Raw genomic sequence first — 7,093 nt, forward strand, 5'->3', positions numbered from 1 at the left:
CCAGCGTGGTGCCTCGGGCTGGGTCGGGATGACGCCGAAGCCGACGCCTCGCACCGGAGGGGACCCCGAACCGGGGGGGGCGCTCTGGGTGCCGACCTCTCGGGGGGGGGCTCTGCCTCGCCTCCCCCCTCCGCCGCCTGCCACGATCGGGGTGGGGGGAGAAGCGGGGAACCGCTCTTACCCGGACCGCTCTTTGCACGTGTGAAGCGCACGCCGGTTCGGAGCCGATTGCCGGCTGACGGCGAAGGTGACCTTCAAATCGGGTGCGTTGAGATTCGGGTAGCTCTCCGAAGTAAGGGGGTGTTCTAGCTACAACGGCCCTGTGAGGTAGACCGCTCCGATCCCTGCTTTGCCGCAAGCGGGAGCGGGGGAGCCTGGTTGCGCATCTCTTCGACGGAAGTTAGTCGCAGGTAGCAGTCGCAGCCTAGGCTGACCTTGGCTGATCTCGGAAGAAAGCTGAGCGGGGTCAGATCTGCGTGTTCCTGAAAAGGAGACCACCTGGGGAAGAGGCTGAAAGGGGACGTCGAGCCTGGGTTCTGGCAGAAGTGCCCCTTCCACGCCGTTGCCCAGGAAGGTCCGTGACGTCACTGGAGTTGCGCGTAACTTGGAGACTCTTTCCTTAAGAAACCTGGCAGGGTTGGGGCTGATCCTGCCCGTGTTGGATGAGACCTGCTCCCAAGGATAGGATTGGGGCTAGGTATAAAGCAAGCCCAAATTGCGTAGTCACGTCCCGGCTTGGCATATTGTAGTTGGAAAAGCATCAGAAACAAACATTCTTGATGCTTCATACGGCTTCCTCCTCTCTCGTATCCTCCTCTAGGTCTGCGATTCCCAGGGTTTTAGGTCTACAACTCCCAGGATTCCTAGCCAGGGGAGCTACCCAGCTGGTAGCTCCCCTGGCTAGGAATCCTGGGAGTTGTAGTCCCAGCTAATCTCTTAGGAAGGGCAGTCATGATCCTGGATTAATCTGCATTATAACTGAAAAAGAAATAAACAAGAATCAAAGAGGATGACTCTGTAAGAGATGGTTACAGCATTTGAGGTCTTTTGTTATGTAGGCATATAACAATTATGCATGTGAAAAAGTAATGATCAATTAAAGCCCAATGCAGCATTCGTAGTATTTTCCCCCCCAGCTGCAAACCTGTTAGGTAGGATGGGCTGAACGAGAGTGGCCAGACCAACGCTATCTGTGAGTTTCTCATGTAGCACCTAATTAAATTGCAAAATAATAGCCATAAGCAGGGATGATTTTATGAAGAAATTTGTGGAAGATAAGGCTATGCAACTTACTAAGGAATAATTAATTTACCTGCAGGATGCGGTTTTTCCAAGACAAGCTAACCTGTGCATAGTGAAGAGGGATTAGCTCAATCCAACTTTTTGGATTTCCACAATACGTTTAACTGTAACTTGACCACGCAGGCCGGGTTTGCACCCCAACAGAAACTGAAATATGACTGGGGGATCCCAGCTGCTGTGGTTTGTTTTGGTGTCGTGTGAACGCTGCCATCTTTTGCTTATTCAGAAAAACATGGGAACATTATTATGCACGATTATATCCTTCCTCTGTGGCTTCGTGAGCTCTGTTTTCCACCCTTGCTTTTGGATGCATCAAAAGCGCACATGAAATGAATTAATCTCTGAAAAATAAAATACCGTAACCCTTTCCAAATCTGTTGCTGGCAATACTTTGCTTGAGGGTCATAGTCCCTGACTTGGGCAGAGGTTATTAAGCTGTGCAATGCAAAACTCCCCTAAAATGATAAATGAATTAGGGTGCCCCTCTGTGAATAAAACATTGATTCCTCATGGTCCGGGTTGGGCCCAGAAGAAACTACCGATTAAAGATACAGATCTTCCACCATACTTTATTGGCCTAGCCTTTTTTCATGCCATCTGGCAAAAACTAGAAAACAACAGCTAAAAATGCTGAAATTCAGGAATGTGTGCAGGTTGTCAGAGCCTTGAAAGATTACAAGGCATGGCCGAAGTTATGAGCTGGTGGGAAACCATCTTGATGGGACTTATTATGGCGGGAACCGGGGTTTAACCATCTCAAAACTTGCTCTGGATTTTTGCACAACCCCTTGTTTGGGTTGGAGAAGCAAGTTTTGGCAACTCTTCTGCTTTGCCCCTTCTCCTGAGTCTTCCCCACAGTTTGAGACCACTTCATCGATGGGAAGGAGACATCTGTGGTTCAGCCTGTGGTTGAAACATGGCTGCAGGTATCCTAATTTAACAACCACTACTGGGACCGGAATTTCAGTTGCTAAGCAAAGCAGTCATTAAGCGAATTAGACCCGATTTTACAACCTTGGCAGTCGTTAAGCAAATGACCGCAAGCATTAAGCAAACCACATCATCGTTAAGCAAATCACACAGTTCTCTGTTGATTTTGCTTGCCAGAAGCCAGCCGGGAAGGTCAAAAATCGTGATCATGTGACCATGGGACACTTTGATGGTCATAAATGCGGACCGGTTGCCAAGTGCTCAAATTGCAATCACATGATGGTGAAGATGCTGCAACGGTTGTATGAGAACCAGTTGTAAGTTGGGTTTTTTTAGCACTGTGGTAAGTCTGAACTGTCACTAAATGAATGGTTGTTAAGTGAGGACTACCTATACTGTTTTTTAATGTCTGTGAACATAGCCCTTGGGATTTATAACCCCAGGTTGTAGGTTTTGCATGGTGTGTGAGCCTAGGGAAACTCAGGAAACTGAGCAAGTTTTGGGGGGCGTTAATTCTTTATTAGGCTTGGAGGGAGGGAGGGAGGGAGGGAGGGAGGGAGGTTATAAAAAAAGACACAAACTCATATTTATGAATGGGAGCAGCAGCATGTGTTTTACAGTTTAGACCCAAATAGAGATGATAAGTACAGTTTTTCTTGCACTTTTAAAAGGCAACTGCCAGGATTTTGTGACAAAGAGGCAATGGCTGACCTTTTTTTTTTTAAATTGGACTGTGCCTAGATCTGGCTGGCTGGGGAATTCTGGGAGTTGAAATCCACGCATCTTAGAGTCGCGGAGGTTGAGAAACACTGGCCTAAACTCACCAAACAGGCTGAGTCCACCCAACACCACAAGCTATCGCCACATAAGCTACCCAGTGGTTTCAGGCTGGATCCATTTGGATCCAGCTGCAGCAGCGGCTCAGCCGAAGGGAAGCGCAGGGCAGGCCTCGGGTGCTGCGACCGCTGACCCGTGAGCAGGCAGAACAGGAGTGGAAGCTTAGTCCTCTGATGGCAGGAAGCCCTTGTTCACCCCTGCCTTCCCTGGCACGTGCCACGCTTCCGTTGCAGGCTGCATGAGAGAAAACCAGCTGAAACAGGAAAGTCTCTGCATTTGCACCCAAAACCAGCCCGGTTTATCTTGCCATCCAGGGCGGAAAGGAAATGATCCACTCACCCACCCCCCATCTCCTCCAAAGCCAAAGTGCAGAGCACCCCCTTCAAGCCAAGTCGTTTTGCCAATAAAGCATTCTTCCGCTAATCTTTTCTGTATTTATTTACTGCTCCAATTGCAGTCAAGGCTGAGCAGCCTGCACCGCTGACCTTCATAAATCAAGTTAGAAACAAAACTGCCATAAGCCAAACTGAAAAAGAAACAAAATTACGACAATAATAAAGACACAAAGGTATGTCTGTGCTGGGAACATTGCTTGCGTTCACTGAACAGTCCAATACCAGAGGGAGCATCTCCTGTCTGTCTGCTGTGATCCTGTGGCAGGCTGAGCTGCTTAATCATGATTCACAAAATAATCTGCAGTGGTCTGGGATTTAGCACAGAAACAGAGTTTGGGATGGTACAGCCCATGAACGAATCCACTTTCTTTGTCTGTGCAATGCACTGAATCACGAATCACAAATAGGCAGGGCTTGCCCAAGATGCTAAACTAACTAACTGAATTTAGCCTTTAACCCAGGTTGAAACTAACCCATCTTAGCATGTTACACAAATGCAGCAGCTAGGCTTTCACTAATCTGGATAAGCATATCATACAGGCAGGGCTGCCTCAATGCCCTTTTGTAGCTAAACCTGGGGCTCACATTTCTGAAATGCCTCTTGCGTTAAATTTGTACTCCACTCTCCTGCTGATAGAAGCTTTCGTTAAGAAAAACAATGCAGAAAATGAAAAACAGGATTGTAAAATCCATGTGATCAAAACCAACATTATTATCAGTAATTGAAATAGCGCAGAATTAAAAGCTTGGTGAAAGAGCTGTGGTTTTGCCACTCGCTGGGGGAATGGCACGCATCACCCTGGAAAAAGGGTTTCTTAGCTTGGGGGCCACACAAGAGAAGTCTCTGCCCAGTGGACCAACACCTGAGTTTCTGGCGTTGTCAAAACTGCCGTGCTGGCTGGGGAATTCTGGGAGTTGAAGTCCACACATCTTAAAAGTGGCCAAGTTTGGAAAACACTGGCCTAGGCCATTTAGGACTTTCAACCCCAACACTTTAAAATGTGCCTGCTATGCAACTGGCAGCCAGAGCTGATCTTCCAGGACAGGCATTGTGTGATCCTGGCATGGTGCATTTTGTTATCCTGGTTGCTGTATTTTACTCCAGTTGCAATTTCTGGATGGTTTTAAAAAGTAGCCTCAGGTTTCAGTTCACATACCGAGTTCTGTCACCATTCAGTTGTGGTGTGTTGTATCTAGCACAACTGACCAGGTTCATAATACAGAGCAAGCCATTACCCCGGTTTGGGAAGCAGAATGGCTTGTTCACACCAGTGACGTCTGCAGGTAAGTCCTGCCGATGGGTGACATTTTAATCCTCTTCTTTTGGCAACTTGACAAAGCAGATCGCTCCTTAACGTGAGCTCATGGACATTCACAGGTGTGGGAGGAGAGACATGTGCCTCGTGATGTCATCAAGCGCACACTGCAATCATGCGCAACATCATTGTGTGTCTTCCCTGCCTGGAATTTACGTTAGTTTTTCAAGAACGTGAAGCTGAGAATGAAAATTTCCGAAAAAGGGAATGGGGGTGGGGGGAAAGAGAGAAATTGGTTGCTGCTATATTTTTGTGCATTGCAGGCTAGGTATCAGGAGGAACTTCTTCACTGTGCAAGCTGCCCAGCAAGGGGATCAGGCCTGGTGAATGGAGGTCTTCGAGCAGAGGCTGGATGGTCATCTGTCAGAGACATTCTAGTGCCTGCTGGCTGGGGAATTCTGGAAGTCGAAGTCCACATGTCTTCAAGCTGCCAAACCCTGTTCTAGTGGATCCTGCATTGAGCAGAGGGTTGGCCTAGATGATCTCTGAGATCCCTTCCAACCTGGTGATTCTATGAAACCATGCACCCAAACCAGCAGGGACTATGTTAAAGGCTAGGAGAAGAGCTGCAGAGGAAGTAGTGCACAGGGCCCTGTGTGTCTTGTATCCATGAAAGAGATGATTTCCAGGAATCTGAGATCATGGAAGGCAGGGCCAGAACTCAGGGTGGCAGGGGGGGCGGGGTTGTGTGGTCCTCCATGTGCTATCTGTAGACTTTGAAGCATCTTCTCCCTTCCTTGAAATTCTCAGAGCTGGCAAGAAATAGGTGGCCAGTTCAGGAATGATTAACCTGGTACTGCACCATCTTTGGATGTGAGACAGGATGGGCAGATGGGAGCTGTTGCGTCGCCCTTAAACTCATTAACTATAACCCTGTGGGGAGGGATCTTCATCTCCAATTAGAAGAAGCAAGAATTCCAAGGAAGGGAGAATGCACTCCAAAGTCTAGAGATCAGTGATAAATGAAACAAAATTTCCAAGAAATAAACGACGCATTTTGACGCACCGGCTTGTTTCAAACCTTGTATTATTAATCTCAAATGCAACTTGTTCAATAAAGCATGGCTAAAGAATATCCTGCCTTGGCAAGATAATGCAAACTGTCTCGGTGAGGGCAGCGTGTTCCCGTCACCAAAACCCCAGTCAACTATTTGTGGCTTAGAACAACGTGTACACCTGGTGAGCGCATGGAATGGTATGTACCACCTTAGAGACTAACAGACTAATTTTCTCCCAAAATTAAAAGAGGAAGCAATTTCTCCTGGACTAAAACAGCATACTTTGGAGGTTAATGATGCTCCAAGTCAATATTTTAATCCAGTGTTTCTCAGCCTTGTCAACTTTAAGATGGGTGGACTTCAACTTTCAGGAATTCTGGGAGTTGAAGTCCATCCATCTTAAAGTTGCCAGGGTTGAGAAACACTGCTTTAATCACTGCACTACACTGCCTCTAACTTTGCAGACATCAGCTCAAAAGTTGGGGTCTGGAATGTGAACGCTGGCCAATAAATATACTAAGAGCTGCATCATTTCATCCATCACACTAAAGTCATTGTTTATTGGACCCCTGGTCAGTGATAGCATATCTGAAACAAACCAATTGCCTTTCCTTTATGACAGAAGAGATGGAAAACCTCCAGCTTGATGGCTCGGTATTTATAAATGGCTGGAATGCATTTCTTCAGACATATGTCTGCCAGTCTGTGGCAGATTTGTCCCTTTTATCGAGGTCCACATATCTTGGCAATTGTGATATAATCTCGCTGCCCGGGGCAACTCAGCATTAAATACATTGCTTTTCCGGGCTGCAACGGCGTGGAGATGCAGCAGGAAAAGGGCCAGGGGAAACCTGTGCAAATACATTACGCACAAAAAGAACCAGTTTGGTCTAGTGGTTAAGGTGCTGGGCTAGAAACCAGAGGCTGTGAGTTCTAGTCCCGCCTTAGGCACGAAAGCCAGCTGGGTGACCTTGGGCCAGTCACTCCCTCTCAGCCCAGCCCACCTCACAGGGTTGTTGTTGTGGGGAAAATAGGAGGAGCAAGGAGTATTAGGTACGTTCGCCTCCTTGAGTTATTTATAAAAATAATAAAGGTGGGATATAAAATAAATAGAATAAATAAAATAAATAACACATAAACACACACACCCTGTTCATGGCTGCTTTCCCATCCGCTCCCCATGCCAGGGGGTGCCCGGTCAGCCGCAGCTTCCTGATGGTCATTCATTAATCCAAGATCCCTTCTCCATTTCCTCTCCTTGGTTATAAAAGGGGTACTTTCCTTGGGAGTAAAGGAAAAGAAAAGCTGGGCAGAC

This window comes from Candoia aspera, chromosome 17, assembly GCF_035149785.1.
Source record: "Candoia aspera isolate rCanAsp1 chromosome 17, rCanAsp1.hap2, whole genome shotgun sequence".
Classification (NCBI taxonomy): Eukaryota; Metazoa; Chordata; class Lepidosauria; order Squamata; family Boidae; genus Candoia; species Candoia aspera.